The 20896-nt window shown below is 44.4% G+C and overlaps 1 protein-coding gene and 1 non-coding gene across 2 annotated transcripts in view; both read right to left on the bottom strand.

Annotated features, from left to right (window-relative positions):
* LOC122790034 (P2R1A-PPP2R2A-interacting phosphatase regulator 1-like) overlaps positions 1-20896 on the bottom strand; it is an 849731-nt gene that overhangs the window by 233755 nt on the left and 595080 nt on the right. The window lies entirely within an intron of this gene.
* Positions 7934-8047, bottom strand: LOC122790199. Its single transcript, XR_006362959.1, has one exon. It is a non-coding gene; the product is annotated as a small nucleolar RNA U109 (small nucleolar RNA).

Genomic DNA, 20896 nt, shown 5'->3' with positions numbered 1-20896 from the left:
TGCACTCCAAAATAAAAATCTCTTCCATTTTTCTCGTACACTTTCCTGGTACTAGGTCTTCTGGCTTCCATAATCACATTTAAAACTTGTTGAGGAAGTTGAGACCTGCTGTGTTTCAAAACAGAATATGCCAGGCTGTTAGATGAAGAGAGTGAAGCTTGACATTGAGTAGATGACCGTCCTCCTGAGACAACAGGTGCGGAATCAAAGGTAAAGGCCATGGAGGCTTCCTTACCAGACTCCTCAGTAATGGGTACCAGTGTTGCGAGGCCAATCTGGAGCTATTAAAATCATCCTTGGCTTGTCTTGTCTGACCTTTAGGAGCACCTTTGGGAGAAGAGGCAGAGGTGGAAAGGCATACACATGAAGATTTTTCCAACTGAAAGAAAGAGCATCCACTTTCCAAGCTGTGTGATGAAACCTTTTGTGCAAAACTTTGGCAGCTGGTGGTTTAGTGGAGAAGCGAACAGATCTATGTCTGGAGTTCCCAAGACACTGTCAATTTCCAAAACATGAAGATCCAGTTTCCACTCGTGGGGATCCATGATTTGTCTGCTTAACACATCTGCTAAGGAGTTCTGTGCTCGGCAGAAACCTTGCCTGAAGAGTTAGTTGCAAGCTGAGCGCAGTCTCCCATAAAATCATTGCTTGCCTGCATAATGGGTAAGAATGTGTTCCCCCTTGTTTGTTGATGTACCACATGACAGTTGTGTTGTCTGTTAGAATCAACACCTGCCCTGGAAGAAGTAACTCCTTGAAAGCCATTAATGCAAACTGGACTGCTAACATCTCCTTCATGTTGATATGTAGATGCTGTAGTCTGGCAGGCCACTTGTCTTGTATCCACTTTCCATTCAGATGAGCTCCCCAAGCTATGTCTGAGGCACACAACTCCATTCTCATTAAAACCTATACCCATTTCTACAATAAAAAAACTACTTCATAAACTGAAGCCCGGCACAAATGCACCTGATGATATCCCCTCATATTTCTGCTGCTGATACAATTGCCTATCCCATAAGCATCCTCATCAACCGCTCAATCCTAGAATGTACAGTGCCCCAACTCTGGAAACAAGCCTTTATCATCCCCCTTCATAAAGGTAATAACTGCAGTGTTAACAACTTCCTCCCATTGCTATCTTGTCCCCATCTCTAAACTACTTGAAAATGTGTTCAACTTCAACTACTACCACATCTTTTAGACAATAACCTTCTCACACCTACACAACATGGCTTTAGGCCAAATCATAGCACCATGACAGCCCTCCTCTCCTATCTAGAAACTGTAAATAAAGCTCGTGATTCCGCCATATTGTCTCTACCTACTACTTGACCTTTCTAAGGCTTTTGATACCATTTCACACAGCCTGCTATTAACTAAACTTTCCAAACTTAACCTTTCTTCCTCCTCTGTGAACTGGTTCTCCAGCTACCTATCTAACAGACACCAAGCTGTAAAATGGAAAAGGCCACTTCCTCTTTTCTTAGTACCCCACCGGGTTCCCAAGGCTCCATACTTGGTCCTCTTCTCTTTAACATTTTTATAAACGACTTTCATAAATCTATTCCTTTCTCTAACATCATCCAATATGCTGACGATTCCACCATTATCTGCTCTGCCTCATCTACTCCTGAGCTTCTAAAGCTCACACAAGCAGCTTTCTCAATTACTGAGCATTGGATGGAAATAAACCACCTTGCTCAACGCCCAAAACTAAACTCATGGTATTTACTCCCACTAAAACTACTCCCTTTGATACAAACACATTCCTGATCACTAGTCAAAACAATTCAACCCTAGAACTCATATCTGAAACCAAGTTACTTGGTGTTCAAATTGATAACCAACTTAATTTCAATTCCCATACACCTAAACATTAAAACCCACCAAAAGCTGGGTATGCTTTAATCAAAATCAATATCTCACAAAGACCACAAAATCACTCTGTCTTCTTCCTTTCTTATTCCCTACCTTCTCTATGGTTCACCTCCTAACTAATATTCAGACCTCTTAAAAACAACTTTCCTCATGCTACAACAAAATCGCCAAGTTCGGACACAGGTCATTCACCCATCACTGTTCCTCTCTCCAAAAACTACATTGGCTTGAACTTCCACATCAGCTCAATTACATTCAGCTTACCCTAGCCCACAAACTCATTAACAACCCCTCTCTTTGTCCCTCCTGTCTTCTTCTTTAAGTTTCACTTACCTGATAGAATCTTAAGGTCAAACAATCAAAACCTATTAGAAATACTTAAACCAAAGCTACCCCAGGCAAAACCTACTATCCTTTAACATAGCTCGCTTTGGAACTCACTCCCACCATCTATTCGTACCATCTCTAATCTCTATTCATTCAAAAATCTCTTCATACTCATCTTACGTCCCAATGGGAATGCTCTTGTTCCCATCCATCATAAAAATCTGGAACCCTTCATCCTTCATCCTCCATTCATTCTCTTCCTACTCAACAAAGCCTGTATACTTATTACTTTCAATTCTAACCACACCATATAACAATATAATCCTACCTCTTTAATGCCATAACCTACCTCTCATTATTTGTACTTTTCAATAATTCACATTTTAATGTACATCAAATGCAAAAGTTATGACTGTACTCTTTTTTTACATTGTATAAGTAGCCTAGCTATGTTGTTTTCAACTTGTCTGTTAGTTTGCATTAAGAAGCTTTTTAAATGTATGTACTTATTCTGTTTGTCTGTTCTTTTTTGGAGCTTTTCTCCCCAGGACTCCATTGAAAACGGGTTCTTTTAGGCCCAATGGACTATCCTGGTAAACCAACTGCAAATAAATAAATAAATAAATAAATAATCTGTCGTTAGAATCTGACTCGCCTCTGGCCGGGTCACAGAGAGTCCCTTGTTTAGGTGACATTCCTGAGCCCACCACAAAAATTCCTTTTGAATGCAAGGTATTATTTGAATGACAGTGTCCAAATCCTGGCAGTGCTGTGTCCATACATTTTTGAGATACCATTGCAACTTCCTCATATGCAGTTTGGCATTGGGAAGCACCAGAATACAAGATGCCATGAACCCTAAGGCTTGAAGGACTGTCCTTGCAGTCAGCCCGGACTGAAGAGATAGTTGATGGAAGTAAAGGGAAAGATTCTTTTGTTTGTCCGGAGTTAAAAGGCCATCTGGCTGTATTCAGTCTCACACCCAGAAAGCACATGAGTTGAGCGGGTACTAGACTGGACATAAAATCGATCACAGAATACCCTAGGCATCTTAGCACTGCTATCACATATTCCAAATGCTGTAAAAGGTCTTCCTTTTCTTGAGCCAGAATCAGGCAGTCGTCCAAGTAAGGATAGATTTGTATTCCTTTTAGCCTGAAGTAAGCTATCACTGGAGCCAGAACCTTTGTGAATACTCTGGGCAGTAGATAAGCCAAAGGGCAATGCAGAGAACTGATAATGGGAATTCCCAGCTCAGCAGATACTTCCTGCAACTTAGTCTGATAGGTACATGAAGGTAAGCCTCCTTGAGATCTAAAGTTACCATCCAGTGATCTTTGCCCAGCAGAGGTAAAAGCTGTTGTAACGACAACATTTTGAACTTGGGAATGTCCAGATAAGTGTTGAGGAGAGATAAATCCAAAATTGGTCTCCACGTGTTCCCCTTCTTTGGTACTAGGAACAGGCGAGAATAAAATCCTAGGCCCCTTTCTGGCACCGGAACCGCTGAATGGCCCTATTTGGAGTAACAGAGAAATTTGCTTGTGAGCCTCTTTTCTTTGTAGAGGAGGAATGTCTGGCATGCCTTTGAAAGGAGGCAAGGTATGGAAATAAAACCTGTAACCGTGGTGAATGATATCCAATACCCATCTGTCTTGGGTAATTAAATTCCAATTTTCTTTGAAAAGAGCCAGCCTTCCTCCCAAAGGTGCTGCCAGATGAGAAAGTACTGGCAGCTGAAAAGGCAGGTCATTGGGTCTGTTTACGAAAGGACTGACCCCTGCCCTCACCAGAAGACTGAGCAGGTGAACTCCCTGTTCTAGGCCTAAAAGAACCTTGAGCTCTGCCCCTACCACGTCTAGACTTACCCCTAGACTGGGAATCATAAGCAGGATATGTCCATCCCTTAGTAGGCCAATTTCTACTAAACTTCGGAGGCTGAACCTGCAAAAAATCTTTAACAGTCTGCATAGACTTAGCCTTGTCCTCCATTTTCTTTAAAACTGCTTCCACAGACGAACCAAACAACACGTCAGACTGCAACGGAGCATCCAAAATCCTTGTCTTAACATGCTCAGCTAAATTCTGATCCCTCAGCCAGGCGTGCCTACGAAGAACAGAACCAGTGGCAGCCACCCTCAAGAGAGCCTGCACAGCATCAAAACCACATTGCAAGGAATGCTTACCCACCTGTTCAGACACATGAACCAAATCCTGCAACTCTTTACACTCAATACCTTCCGCCAGAGCATCCACCTTAGACTTCAATTGTGAAAGGAGATAATTTTGATATTTTAACATGTGAAACTGGCAATTCAACGCCTCATGGCTAAAGTGGAAGAAGTATACACTTTCTTTCCCCATCTATCCAAAGCCCTTGCCTCTTTATCAGGAGGAACAGGATTTTTAACAACAGAAGCCTTAACACCTTTAGGCCCCTGAGAAACAGTTTCGGGTCTGCCCTAGGACTCTTAAAAGATACTTATGAGCTTCAGGCACCCTATAATACCTATCGGGTTTAACTGGGGCAGGAGGCAAAGAATCAGGGTTCAGGGAAGCCTCTGCAAAAACATCTTCCACCACATCCAGAACAGGAGGTATAGCTAAAGGCCTATGCTGGGGTAAGAACAAAAATTCCCTAAGCCTCTTCCTGGAATCAGAGAAATCTTGACCTTCCCATTTAAAATGCTCCCTCATGGAATGAAGAGTCTCTGAAAAGAAAAATCCTCAGGAGGAGAAGCAAGGAGTAGAATCATCCACATCAGAATCAGAATAAGGAGGATACTCCTGCAAGTCTTCAGAAGACTCAGAAGCCTCGAACACTGCTCAAAACTCTCAAGCTCAGGTTCCACCCTAGGCCTCTTATCAGGAGGGGCATAGAACCTCTAATCATAGTAATCAAATCTTCTGCCATTTTAAGCATATGTTTCTTAGGCAAAGATCCTGAAGAACTAGGACAGACCCCACTGAAGTTAAACCTGGCCTGCCTCTCAAAGAAGCCTTGGAAACAGAAGGGAGGGCCTAACCACCTTAGGAAGAGGGAGAACAGCCACCTGAGAAGCCCCTTCAGCCTGGCCTACCTCCTGAGAGGACACATCCTGTAACAGTAAAGTCTCTCCTGAGACTCCAAAGAAACTTCTGGCAGAACCTCAGGCTCCACTGAGCCTTCTAAAGAACCGGCGTCCGGGACTGACGGTTCTTCCAACCTAGGCTTTGCTGCTTTGTCCTTGCGCTTTTTGGCCGCCGAGCATCCGGCGGCATTTTATAATTACAACGCTTCCCAAAACTAACCTGGCACAGTCTAACCTTCTCTTTATAGTGCGTTTGTTAAATCTAGCACAAGAGCGACATCCAACAACGTCGTGCTCAGGCCCTAAACAAGGTATACACAAGGTATGGTAATCCCTATGAGGTATCTGTTTCCCACAAGAAATACAGTTATTCACTTTTTCTGACATCCGGTTAAATACTGAGGCAAGAAAAACCAAAATATTCCCCAACGGGGTACTTAGCCAACTTTGATTCGGTCTGAAACTCCGACTTCAGAAAATTTCAGAACGCCAACCTGCACTCGCAAAACTGCTTCTGCATCGGACCATGCGGCAAAAAAGACTGGGGATATGGCCGGTCATGCGCATTTGTACCCTGACGTCCTGACGTCAGACTAATGCGCCTTGACCGACGTCAGCCATATACTTTGGTATTCGGGCCGACTGGGACAGCGGACTACCCCAAGTGTTAGGACTGCAGCAATGTGGAATGAAGAACATCTGAGGAAGTTTTCCACAACAAACATAGAATGAAAATTGATCTACGCAAGTGGCAGAAAAAAACTGGAAGAGTTGCACCTAAGCCCTCTCTTCCAATGTTACTACTTGCACAAACACAAGCTCCTTCAGTTCCAATCTTGATAGCATTTACGAAAAGCAGTAGAAACAGAGTGGAAAGAAGGATAATCATAACCACAGACCCACCACGGAGGGTGCCTGATGTCTGGTCTCAAAACTTCCTCACAGTATGATTCACCAAGACATTCTACATTCAGAACTACAAAAACCTGCCACACAGAATTACTTTCACAACCTTTTGTAGGATAAAGTTAACGCTGGACTGTCTAAGTATTTAGCATCACCATAAGCAGTGTCAGTGGTTCAACAGGTAGTATATTCACCTTGATCGAAAACCAGAAGAGCGCGGGTTCTACATGCATACCAGGTGCCTGGATTTACTCTTCAATTTTGACACTGTAGTACAGCATTAAGGGGATGCTGCACTCCTAAGTGTATTGTCTTGCTTCAGAGGTCCAATACGCTGCAGATGTTGGCAGCTCAGATTGATAAAAATCACTTACTGAAAACAGCAGCAATGTTTTACTAAGATGGACCACAATATTCCACTTCAATTCAATGACAGTGAATTAAGGTTTAAGGGAATTACATGGAGACCTGGTCAAATTTCCACTTGGCAGTGTGAATGCCACCAGGATCGCCCTTGAAAATAGGCCACAGGAACAGTGGCACTTACTGAGTTTAAAAAAAGTAGTAAATACACAAATGAAAGTACAAAACTCTTTGTATTTTGGATCACTTAAGATCAGATACCAAGGTGTTAAGTTCATTGTGTCTTCTGCAGAATCATGTAACCTTTCAAGTACATTATATAAAGTAGCTATGAAATAAAGTGTAGCTGTTAACCTTGTGAATGATCAGGGGAAATGAGATCGGAAAACTCAGAGGATGAATTTAAACAACATTCAATCCTGTCTTTAAAACTGGTTAAAATGCTGGCAAAATATCAAAGACCTGCCTATGCAAAGTACAGATATATTTTGGTGGGCTATAAGACGAAGGGACTGATAAAAAGGCACACACCAAAAACAGCTACAGACAATAAAAATGATAAACTCTGAAGTAACTGCTAGCTAAAACACACAAAACTGCATCCATTATGAGTCACCAAAGTGTCCACATATAGGAATGGGGAAAACAGAGGGTAATTTTTACATTGCTTCTCTTTGTGATGCAGCCTATATTAGATGCGACAGCAGACAGCAGCTGCATGGAGATGGTTACTGAAAATGTTTCTGCAAGCTCCTGGATAAAGCCCAAAATATTCAGGGGTTAATGTACAGCAGTTTTCTTTAAGCAAAGGCTGATTTCAGAATGCCAAGCCTGATACTCCATTTCTGGGAACAGACACAAAGACTTAAAAGACCAAATCTTTAAGTGTTTTTTTCCCTGCCCTGGATATCAGAGTATGCTGACATAAACTCACATGGTATAAAGCAGCAATCACAATGATAGGATCAGTATTACTTAGGTAAAAACAAAATAAAGTGGTGGAGATTTCAGCTAATAAAGGAAGAAACACTATGTATGTGGTATTAGCACCCTCTGCTGCTCTACGGCAAAATAAGCTACAATTCAAACAGGCATTCATCTTTGTTCCAGAACTGACACTAAGTTGTCATCTGAACAGTATTACTGAGCAACTGACTCGTAACATGTGACTCAGACATCAGAAATGGAAACAACCAGCCAAAAAGTCATGGCGCACTAGTATGACACCATACCAATAAACACACTGGAGCAGCTGATGTTTCAGAATTCAACCACAGCTGTACTGAAAACGAAAATGAGTGGCAGTGAAGACATTTGATAATATATACTACTTATATTAATGTTGGAGTTTTATATTACTGCACAGTCTGTGCTTTATGACATATTAATGTTGGAGTTTTACACTACTGCACAGTCTGTGCTTTATGGCTGGCAGCCCTGATTGCTCCAAATCTACTCTAGCATGTTACAAACATTTCATTCTCCTTAGCAACAGACACAGTAGATATGAAAACTTAAACAAAAGACAAAAGGATACAGCTACTGATCGATAAATTGGCCAAAACATTCAGGTGTTGGTTTCAGTAGGTAGTGCAAGGTTAGAGTAGTTACCATAAGAGTAGATGTCAGAGTAACAGGATCACTGCAACTGTGCAATTCTTCATTACCGGGAAATCAGTCACAGATGGATGTCAATCATTTTTTCAGATCTCAATAGTTTTCAGATTATGCAAGAAAAAAGCTGAACTCCTACCAACACCCACAATGTTTGCATGAAACTTGGAAGAAAATACATTAGCTCATAGAGTCTTCTGTCCTTTCATGGAATAAGAAATCACTAATAAGTGTTCCCATAAACCCAAGGAGGTATACAAGGGTCAGTCATACTACATCTGCCTCCCCCTTTCAGGGGCCTGCCAAGTAATTAGATGCCCTGGAATGACAGTGTTCAAAAACGCAAAGTATTTTCCTACCTAACCTCCAGGAGTTAAGGAGGTATGATATTCAAGAAGAGGGAAAAAAACAAAACCCTAGGACAGGGGAAAGAAGTCGTCCATAGTGCAGCACAGACCCTGCTACTCAAACATCAACTGTTAAGATGAGCAAACTAACATAACTGTACTGCATTCATGAGGAGAATCAATACTACAATGTAATTCTGTACACATGGAAACAGTTCAAAACATTACGCTACCTATGGGGGTATCCTGACCCCAGTGCATGACAAGTCTACAACATGCCTTGCAGAACAGCAGTAGCAACAGTTGCCCTGATTCCGGACTGCACATCAAGCATGTAATGCTTGCATAAACTGCAGAAGGTGTCTAGGTTGCTGCCTCACAGATAACGTAAGCATAATTACTTCTTAATAAGTCTGCTGTAGCTGCTCCTGTTCTGCTAAAGTACACTGTTGTCTTTTTTGTGTCTTACCAATGACAGCCCCAGCAGCAGACACTACAGCTAGCCAGACATTTAGATAAGGAATCCCCCTCCCACCAATATGGACTGGAGTGCACAAGCCAGGCTAGCATACATGCGGGTGAACTTGCAATACGTAATCAACTGGGTAGCAAGTGAACGGGAACAAGACATTATGTACACACCATAATGTTCGATGTATGTAGTCCATCTCGCCTCACATTCTTACCCGTGGGTTCGGAGCCGAACCTCTGCTCCGACTCGGCCATACTCTAGCTCGAAGTCTTCAATTGGCTCGTGGCTAAGAGGTATCCCATGCTGCACTGCTCCCTTTCCCCAGAACTTGTTTGCTGCAAGCTCAGGCAATCACACCCAACATACACAACACATAGAGAGGAAGAATCAGCCCAACAACAAAGGAATACTGAAACCAGAACTAACCTCTAGGCCCTGCAGGAGGGGGAAAGCGGGAGGGTAAGTAAGAATGTGAGGCGACATGAACTACATACAATGACCGTTATGGTGAGTACATAACTTCTTGATGTTATGTAGTCCAATCTCACCTACATTCTTACCCGTGGGACATCGTCCCCAGCACCTGAACCTTGGGCGGCTCAGTGGAAAATACTCCTGAGCACTGTGGAACCAAAGGAAGATCTGCTTCTGGATATCAAATCCAATTTGTAGTGACTGACAAAGGTGTGAGAAGAGGCCCATGTAGCCGCAGCACAAATATTATCCATAGACATCCTGGCTTGAAATTCCGTAGAGGTACACATCGATCATGTAGAATGAGCCTTCACCAGGTAATTCCTTACCATTTGAGGAATAAATGAAGGAAATACAACTAGAGATCCATCTGGATAAGGTTACTTTAGAAATAGGAGACCCAAGTCTATTGTCTGAAAACGAGACAAACAGCTGATCTGATTTCCTAAGATCCTTCGTAATATGTAAATAGAAACGCAATTGTCTATGAACATCTAGCTAGTGGAATTTAAATTCTGCCTTATTAGAAAATTCTGGGAAAAACACAGGCAACTCAACAGACTGGTTGAGGTTAATAACCGAAGCAACCTTTGGCATAAAGGAAGGATTTGGTCCGAGGGAAACCCTATCCTTGTGAAATACCAAGTAAGGAGGTCTAACTGACAAAGCTTGGAGCTCAGAGACTTGCCCAGCTGAAGTGATGGCTGCCAAAAATATTGTCTTCCATAACAAATATTTCAAGTCATAAGTACCTGCAGGCTCAAAGGGAGAAGAATTTAGACACTGTAGCACAAAACTGAGGTCCCATGGCATAACGGGATCAAAGACTGGGGGCCGAAGCATCATAGTGCCCTTTAAAAATGCCTTACAAAATCTATGCTCCATTAGACTGGGTTCATTAGCGACATGAAAGGTGGAGACAGCCGCTAACTGAACTTTAATGGTTGCGGCAACTGACCCCTGACTGAAAAGCATGGAGAGAAATTCCAGAACTGATGAAACTGGTGCAGTGTAAGGGTCAATCTGCCTTTCATGAGCCCAGATGGAGAATCTTTTCCATTTACTGGAATAAATCTTCCTAGTCGAAGGCTTCTGGGAAGAAGACAGAATATGAACTACTTCCGGAGAAAAATGATGAAGCCTGACTAGTGATGGAACTGGAGTAGTCAAGCTGTCAACCGGAGGGTATGAAGAGAGGGATGGAACTGCCCTGACATAAGAGTCAAAAGGTCTGGCTGTGGGTCCAGAATCCAGGGGTCGTCCATGAGACAGGGATGGAGAAAGGGGAACCAAATCTGACAAGGCCAGTGTGGAGCAAACAGAATCATTATGCTTCCCAAGAATTGTGCTTTCTGAATAACCTTTGCTAACAGAGGAACAGGTGGGAAGGCATAAAGTAGACCGGACGGCCAATTGTGAAATAGAGCGTCCCTGGGTGTCTCCCCCTGAGGGGGGATAAGGGTGAAGTAGCTTCTGCACTTGGTATTGAGGGGACTGGCAAATAGATCGCAGCAAGGCTGACCCCATCTGCAGAAAATCTGCTCTGCAGCCTGCTTGTTCAGGGACCACTCGTGAGGCATCAGAATAGCTCTGCTCAACCTGCCGCCAATCACGTTGGACTTCCCCGGAATGTGCATTACCACAAGAAAGCACTGGGAAGACACTGCCCACTGCCACACTCGAATAGCCTCTCTGCAAAGGGGATACGACTTGGTTCCCCCCTGTTTGTTTAAATACCATACCATCGACATGTTGTCCGAGTGGATTGCAATCGTCCCGAGAGGAAGAAAGCTCTGGAGTGCTTGCAACGCTAATAGCAATGCTCTCATCTCCAAGATATTGATATGCAAATGTATCGCGTGCTCTTGCCACATGCCTTGGACTGTCCTGCCGAGATAATGCCCCCCCCCACCCAATCTGGGAGGCATCCATGGTCACCGTGGCAACTGGAGGAGGTGGAACGAAGGGCTTTCCCACACTGAGATTGCTGGTCTGAAGCCACCAGTGTAGATCCTGCTTGCACTTGTCTGTAATCATAATAAGATGGGAAAGCGGAAGGTGTTGTAGGGACCACTGAGCAAAGAGCAGCCACTGAAGGAGCCTCATGTGTAGTCTTGCAAGAGGGACTAGCATAATTGTGGCAACCATTGTCCCTAACAATTTGAGAACCATTTTTGCCTTTACCTTTTTCAGTGGAAGCAACGTGTAGACCTGTTGTTGCAAAACCTGAATTCTTTCTTGTGGTAAGAAAGCCCTCATGAGCACGGTGTCTAACTTGGTGCCTATAAAGTTGACACGCTGCGAGGGCAACAAGGCAAACTTTTCCCAGTTTAGTGTGATACCCAATCGTTGACACAGTGCAATGGTGGAGTACCTGGTCTGTAGTAGTAGATGCCTGGTGCTGGCAGACAGGAGCCAGTCGTCTAGGTACAGAAACATTTGGAATCCCTGATGTCTCAAGTGAGCCATCACCACTGCCATACATTTGGTGAACACCCTGGGAGCTGTGGTGAGACCAAAAGGCAGGGCTCGAAACTGAAAATGACTGGCTCCCAGCCGGAAGTGTAAATGACTTCTGGATGCCCTGTCCATCTTTATATGGTAGTAAGTATCCTTGAGTCGATGGAGCACATCCATACTTTTTTCCCCAATAATGGGAGAATAGACTGTAAAGTGACCATTCGGAACTTGGACTTTTTTACATGGAGGTTCAAGCGGCTGAGATCAAAGTTGGGTCTCAGGTCCCCTGTTCTTTTCGGCACCAAAAAGAATCTTGAGTAAGTTCCTAATCTGAGCTGGTCTGAGGGGACATGCTGGATGGCTCCTTTTGCTAGCAACTTTTGAACTTCTGAAGCTGTGGAATCCCTTTGACTGGGTGAAGCATCTGGAATTCTCTTGGTTGGCGGGGGATGAGAAGAGAAGGGAATATGATATCCTCCGGAAATTATCTTTAATACCCACTCATCCTGAGTGATGCCTCGCCAGGCTTCTGGATATAGTGAAATGCTACCCCCCCGACTGGCTCTGGAGAAGTGCAGTCGGCCCTCCCATCAGGAGTGCTGGTAGGAGGAACCGAGAAAGGAATCGTGGTCCCCCTGGTTACGCGGGCCTCCTCTGCCTCTAGGGCGGAGTCTACCTGAGTTACCACCCCCTCCCCTGCCTCTGGAGGGGGAATCACTTTGTGAGTCTTGCAAAAACCTCTGCGGCTTTCTGAACCACATTTTCTCACCCTTCTGGCCCTTGGGATAAGGTCTAGAAGGCATGGAAAAACGGACTCCCATGGTAGACAGGGTTTTTCCTTCCTGCTTGCACCTAGTGAGAGTATCCTTCACCTTGGTTCCGAACAACGATGAACCATCAAATGGGGCGTTGGTGAACATAGACTTGAAGGTCTCTGCGAAATTACACAGGCGCATCCAGGAGTGCCTCCTAAGAGAGACTCCGGAACTCGCTGCCCTACTCGCTCCGTTGGCTGCATACGAGATCAGCCTCATGGGGGATATAGTAATGGAATTTAGGGTAGACAGCTGGACCTTGACCTTCTGAGCCACTGCGTCAGAAACGTTACCCTGCAAAGGCTCTCCAAGTTCTTTTAGGAGATCTCTTTGGAGCCATGTAAAATGTGACAAATAGTTCAGCGACTGCAGAGTAAAGGCCGCTGAAGAAAACATACACTTCCCATACTGGTCCATGGTCCTAGACTCCTTGTTAGGGGGATGGACGGTAGATGAAGTCTCAGCTAGTTCCTTCTTGGTGGCCGCTGCCACCACCATGGCATCTACTGGAACGCCCTTTGTGAGAAACTCCTTGTCGGCAGGGGCAAAGAGAAACTTGTTGGGTCTCCTTGGGACTGGTTCCACAGTGTCAGGGGTTTCCCACACCCTTCGACAAACAAGATCCAGGAGTTCATCAAACGGGGGAGAAACCCAAGAGGCGGAGGGTTGAGACCCAAAGGCCTTCAGGAACACAGACTCCTCCTCAGAGGGAGATTTGGAGGGCCAGCCGCCTCTCTGCTTCAAGATCTCCAGGATATCTGAGAAAGAGATATCTTCAGAGGACGACTTGGGGGACCCATCTGACTCCTCGAGGTTGGTGTTCGAAGTATTAGACTCATCCTGGGAGTCGATGTGCTTCCTCTTGCACACTCTTTTTCTGGGGGGGCTCCTCAGGCAAACACTCTGGGGAGACCTCAGAAAGTTGGGGACCACTCATGGAGGTATCCTGAGGCCTTGGGTCTCCGCTGTCCAAGGACATAGGGTGATAAGAAACTGATACCGGTGCTGGAGGGGGTAGAGTGTCAGTGCCATCAGATGCAGCTGAGGACCTGGCCAGCACACTCCGCATGACCTCAAAAGCTGATCCCCCTGGCTCAGAAGAACAACCAACCGTGGAAGCCCTCGGGGCCGAAGGGATAAGGTCCGAAGCCGAAGCAGGGCCCAAGCTCACCCGTGCCGAAGCACCGAGCGGGAGGCTAGGAGCCAAAGAAGATCGACCCGAGACCTCTCCCTCGGGTCTGACTGAGGAACTATGAGCCCTGGACCCCGCGGACAGAGCCAAAGGGGTCAAAGCAGAGATCAAAACCGAGATGCCAGGATGAGCTACTGGAGCCGACGTAAATCAGACGGAACCAACAACTCTGGCTCCGAAGGCCGAGAAAGGCTTGGAGGAGGAACATACGAGGATGGATGGGTGACAGGCTCTGGGGCCAATTGGGCTGGAGCCAAAAACAATTTGGCCAACACCGGTGATTGGATCAGTCTCTGTACCACTCTATCGACATCATCGTCCGAGAGAGTCCTGAAGGACCTAGTGGATAAAGTCGGAGATCTGGACCTCCCCACAGAAGGAGACTTACGAGAAGAAGAAACTGGTCTAGTAACTGGAGACTGGCTCTGAACAAGTATCTCTGTCACCTGCTCCGAGAGACTGGGAGCCGATGTTGACTTGGTCAATTCACCAACTTCCTTCGGCCTCGAAGCCAATGGAGCCGAGGAAGCTAAAGTAGACTTGGCAACTTTCTCTGGTGGCTCCGATAAAACTGACAGAGCCGGAGAGCGTTTTTATGATTTAGAGGTCTTGTCTGCTTTAGAAGGAGAAGACTTAGAACTGGAAGTCCTCTCCAAGTCTTCTTCGAAGGAGGGTTTCAGTAATCCCTTCAGAATCAGTTTGTTCTTCCTCTCTTGAAGAACGCATGGGCTAAAGGCATGACAGAACACACAGGATTCTTGGAGGTGGATAGCCCACAAGCAATACACGCACACAGAGTGCCCATCAGTAATAGACATTTTATACCCACAACTATCACATTTTTTTGAAACCCGAAGGCTTGTGTTCTTTTGTAACCTTAGACATATTGTATGACACTGAACACAATATCAGAAGACAAACCGACACCAACAATAGAAAAACGCGGGAACTATGCCTCTAAATTAAATGGTCATAGAACAACAAACACCACAGGGAAGAAAGGACCTCTGACTTAAATGGCCCTGACAAACAAAACAAGGGAGGACTAGGTCCTCTAAGTTAAATGACCCTAGCCCAAAGGGACGGGGCAACCACCGGAATAAGCACACACAGGGAAACTGGGACACACACAACTATAAGGGAGGACTTGGTTCTCTAAATGAAACGGGCCTAGCCCATAAGAAGGGAAAGAACGCAAACGGGATACCAAGACAAAAAGCTACGGAACAGGCTACACAAACAGTTTTATCAAAAAACAGAGACTAGCTATGAAAACAGCTTTTGGAGCAACAAACTACTAAAAAGTAGAAGAAAAGTTATACTTAGCCACGGCCAAGAGCGAGACCACGTCTGAGCATAACAAGCGGCAAATGAGATCTGGGCAAAGGGAGCAGTGCAGCATGGGATACCTCTTAGCCACAAGCCAACTGAAGACTTCGAGCTAGAGTATGGCTGAGTTGGAGCCGAGGTTTGGCTCCGAACCCACGGGTAAGAATGTAGGCGAGATTGGACTACATAACATCCACTGTTCAGGGACAAACTTGTCAACGGTATGTGGAAGTTTGAGAAGATCAAGCCATGCGCCATAAGGCTGCACTCCTACACCTGTGAGGACAGGTGTCACCACATTTCAAACCACCATCAGAAGTCTAGGGTCTGAACAGTGAATGCCGATATTGTAGAACTTAGTGAACCACCTTCTGCAATGGCCAATGCGCCAAAACAGACATGGGTGCAGGTAAACAGGAAAAGAGACTTTGCTTCCAACTGCTACTACAGAGCTACAGCAAGGTTACTGAAAATGGCTGCCACCCAACTGCATGAGGAGAGTGAACAAATTCCAGATGTTTGACTTAAGACTGAAAGTGCTAACACCCCAGAATATATCCCTCGATGTGTTTGCAGTGACTGCCTCTCTGAGAACTTGATGCCTGCAGAAGTACAGCAAACATAACTCCTCGATAGTTAATGAGACCCCTCATTAGTTAATGGGAAGATGCAGTATGTAGAGATTGGAAAATCCCCTCAAAGGTGGACTTGCCTTCAGAAGATGTAATCACTGAATGCCTTTCAGAATTCTTGCCGTTTGATAGCATGCCAGCAAAAGTCTTGAGATATATGTTGGTCTACCTTAACTCATCTCTTCATTGCATGCATTCAGCTGTTATCATTAAAAAAGAAGAGGCCAGAACCTTCTCTCATGTAATGCTTGATGGATGGGTTGAACTGCTTGCATTCATGGCAGTGTTTCACACTGTATTCATCCTCAAGCAGTACAAGCACTGTAGCCGGGTATAACAAGTTTTTTGTGGTTTACACTTCAAAGTGTCACTGCTGCCTCCCTCAACAATCATCTATGTTACCCTGCCACTGAATGATGGCCTGTCTCTAAACAAGTACAAAGCTGCTCAATGCAAAAGGAGTTAGTGGTTGTATGCCAGCTTATAGCACCATGCTGTCACGTAGTTTCCTGTGAGTTTTGCAGTAGTTCTCTATTCAAATATCTTAACCACCCCACAGTATTACATAAGAGTGTTGCAATGTAACAAGCAAATGCAGCAATACAAGAAAACTAGTCCCACAGAAGTTCACCCAAAGATAAATAGCATTTAGTAGCAGGGTTACTCTGCAACAAACCTCTGTATCACATTTATTTATTTATTTATTATTTATTTAAATTTGTTGACCGGGAGTGTCCAACTGGACGTGGGTCCATTTTCAGCAGAGGCCCAGGGAGAAAAGCTCCACAGTAAAATAAACAGACAGTAGTTACATTGGATTACATAGTGATTAACAATTTAACATAGAAATTACTTACAACATATTTACAGATGAAGAACATAGTACATCAGTAGACAACTAGAATCTTTATCTGTGAAGTACATAACAGGCATTAACAAATGTAACAATGAGAAGTTCCTGCTGTATAATAAGTACTAGGCTTATGAGCATCTGAGCTTGCTATCATCAAGGTAGTTAGTGGAGGTGAAAGAAAGGTAGTAGTTGGATGGGGTGGATGATATTAGAGTGGGAGTTGCAAGGGCATAGCCAGCATGTTTTTAGGTGCGCTTTTAATAAAGTTTTGAAGTTGGTGCATGATGGTACGGAGGTAATTGTGGGTGGGAGCGAGTTCCATAATTTGGCTATGGCACAAGAGAATAGTGCTTCACCAGCAGAGTTATTGGCTTTAGTGATCTGCAAGTGATTTTTGTTGCTGTATCTTAGTGGTCTGGTGGTGCGATAGGGTTGGAGTAGATTCTGGAGGGATGGGACATTTAGTGGATGGTTTACTAGTTTGTGGGTGAGTGAGAGTTGATACCACTGAAGGAGGTGAGGGAGTTCAAGCCAGCCCAGTTCAGCAAGTGAGAGACAGTGGTGACTACGGTAGGATGCCCCTGTGGCGAATTTTGCGATTTTGTTGTAGCAGGTCTCTAGCTTGTTTAGATCACATTGCCTTAGGTTGGTATATACTGGAGAGGCATAAAGTAGGGTGGAGATAAGGTGGGAATTTGCTATTGAAATCTTTGCTGCTTTGGTGAGAAATTGTTTATTTCTGTATAATGCTCCTAGTTTTTTGTGGACTTTTTTTATGGTCATGGATATGTGAATGTCAAATTTTAGTTTATTGTCTATTTCCACTCCTAGCAATTTGTTGTGTTAGCCAAGCTAACAGAGGCCAACTGACACCATATGTCATACAAATCATAGCTCCCTTGCAGACTTCCACTTCTCTTCTGACCACTGGTGTGAAATGTCTGGTGCTCTGACTTTGGTTTACTCAACAGTCTTAAGAACCTAAACCATTCACATCAAACAACCCCATGCCAGTCCAAGTAAAAACACAGCATACAGGTATTCTTCTAAACTCAGACATAGAAAGAGTATCACATTTGGATGTCATTAGTGTCAGCAGTGCAGTGGACCACTCTTTTTGCCAGGTCCAATCCATCTGACTGCTCTTTTGCCACATCCAGTCCATCTGGCCACTCTTTTGCCAGGTCCAATCCATCTGAATAAAGAACCCCTCAGAAGCTGTGTACTTGCATGTATTCAGTGTGATTACTGGAACAATGTTTGGTGCTCTGGTTTTAGGCCACTTAATAACCTAAACCATTTGCAGTGAACAGATCAGAATCTTCCAAGATCCAAGGATGTCAGCCTATCACTGTACTCTTCCCTTAATGCAGCCCATCATATAACACAATGTCCCCTTTCGTATGTATAAATCGAAGCATATTACTCATTTGGAAAAGACCCAACAAATTCTAAGTAAGAAAATTACAGGTCTTAAATCCTTCAACTATCCCAACAGCTTCACACAACTCTTCCTTACACTCAATAGCCTATAGGTTGCTGCAAGTTGACCTGTATCTCACTTTTTGAGCCATGAAAGACAAAGTCCTATCTGACCTCCTGTTTGTCTGCAAAACTAGTGTTTCTACAAACATCCACACTAAGAAACTAAACCTATGCAAACAAACAAATAATCAAAACGTACTACAGAGATAAGATCATAACTCAAAGTATTCCTAGGCTATGGGCTAGTTATCTCTACAGTTTAAACAAAGTTTAAAATAAGAAAAAGAAATAAAGATCTATACACACTGAGCAGAGTGGTTGAGAGGTGTTGACTCCAACTCTTAGCTGAGATATACAAGTATCCTGTTTTTTTTTCGATTATTTATACAGTTTATTGTTTCTAGCAATTTATATATAGCACTTTTATTGTAATCTGCATGGGTAACTGGTTTGTTTGCAGTTAAAGCATTCTGTATCTTTACAAATCTTTATCTGTGTAAAAACTTTCATTTTGTGGCTTTCTGTAGTGCTTTGTAGGCTAATAGCTGCAGGCTAGTGGGGGCTGGTTCTTTTGTGTTTTTGTAAAAAAAAAAAGTTGTTGTTCTGGTATTTAAGCCCTAACTTTGAGAGAGTTTCTGTCTATACACACGGAGCAGAGTGGTTGAGAGGTGTTGACTCCAGAATCCTTTATAAACGCATTCTATGAACACCTTCAGGAATGCATGGATCATGCAATCCCAAATAAAACCAAGACCCAATCCTCCAAAGGCAGGCGTCCTGTCTGGTGGACCCCAGCCATAAACAAACTATACAATAGAAGGAGAAAGCTACTACATGATAGAGCAAAATTCCAAAAAGGGAAGGCATCTCTGATCAGTATTAGCAAAAAACTACGGGCACTCATAAAATCATCTAAGGCCAGCTTCGAGAGAAGAATTGTACAGGACACTAAGGATAATCACAAGGCTTTCTTTAGTTATGTTAGGAACCTGGGTGGGAATTCCCAGATATGCTCAGAATTAGTCCAAAATGACAAAAAATACACCGAACCCACGACATTGCCAACATCCTAGTGGACAGGTTCAGCGCAAACTCTCCCCCCCCCTCCCCACCAAAAGGGCAAATATCTATCCCAGCAGAGTGCTGCCCCCCTGAAATCTCAGATGCTCAGGTAAGAGCCGCCCTCTCCAAAGCAAAAAACACAGCATCAGTGGGACCAGACGGTGTCCCGTGCTGCGTCATACATGAACTCCAAGAAGAGCTAAACCCAAACATAAAACTACTGTTCAATCTCAGCCTTACTACAGGATATGCACCCAAAGAGTGGCATACAGCAACAGTGGTCCCCTCTCCAAAAAGGTGGTGCCTCAACGGATCCTGGAAACTATCACCTCATAAGCCTGTCTAGCTTGGTCTGCAAAGCTATGGAAAGGATCATCATGGACCTCATAAATAAAGATATTGGGGACTTACAGACACTGGATCCTACCCAGTTCGGCTTTGTTTAGGGCAGATCCTGCCTCTTAAACCTGGTCGATTTCTTTGAAACAGTCAGCAAGGCCACTTGACGAGGCGAAGGTGGTCCACACAGCCTACCTGGACCTCGCAAAAGCCTTCGATACAATACCCCACTCGGGCATTATAGATAAGCTCACCAGCTTAAATATAAACCCCTATGTCACTAGATGGGTTGCAAACTGGCTCAAGGACAGAATCCACATGGTTAGAATTGCTGGAGCCATGTCAGACTCCAAACCAGTTACAAGTGGCGTCCCACAAGGCTCAGTCCTGGGACCTCTCTTGTTCGGTATATATTTCTCGGAGGTACAGGCCAACACGGAAGGGCTGTGGCTGACCAAGTTCGCAGATGACTGCAAATTAGGTGCCATAATCGTCTCTCCAGCCGACACAAGCATCCTACAAAAGGGCCTCACAGAAACAGACAACTGGTGCCAGAGCCATGGCCTCAAGCTAAACGCCAAAAAGTGTACAGTCATCCCCTTTGGCAAAAACAAAGTGCCCACAAATTACCACGTAAGTGGTAATCCATTAAGTACGGAAGAAGTAATTAGGGACCTGGGGACCCAAGTTGATAGCAATCTCTCATTTGAAAACCATGTGGCCAAAATGGTTAGAAAAACATTTTATATAGCCCACCTAATCATGAAGGGATTCACATCTAGATCAGGGGAGTTCATCGTGCCTCTTTACTCATCCCTCATCAGGCCCATAATTGAGTACAATGCCCCTTTTGGGATGTACCTTACCAAACACCTGCAGCAGCTGGAGGGACCCCAGAGGTACCTCACCAAGAGGATCAAAGGGCTCAAACAGATGCCATATGCTACCCGGTTAAAGAAACTCCAGCTCTACTCAGTGGCATGCCACCTGCTCGGAGGCGATCTGTGCCTGGCGTATAAAGCCATGTCCAACCCGGAATTAATGGACATGCTGCACCTCAGAAAATCCAAATCCCATCGAGCTACGCGCTCGAGAGACTTGAACCTCAGCACTGAAATAAATAGGACATGCTGGAGGGACAGATTCATAACCCAGAGGCTCCCTTCACTCTGGAATAAAATCCCAGTCCAGGTTAGACAGACTCCCTCATTGACTCTCTTCAAGAGGAATCTTGATGACTGGATGGGAGATCGTAGGTTTACCCTGGGTATCAT

This window comes from Protopterus annectens, chromosome 15.part0 (assembly GCF_019279795.1).
Source record: "Protopterus annectens isolate FY-2018-M chromosome 15.part0, PAN1.0, whole genome shotgun sequence".
Taxonomy (NCBI): Eukaryota; Metazoa; Chordata; order Ceratodontiformes; family Protopteridae; genus Protopterus; species Protopterus annectens.
Note: the sequence above shows the minus strand (reverse complement) of the source record. Positions and strands in the feature narration are given on the sequence as shown.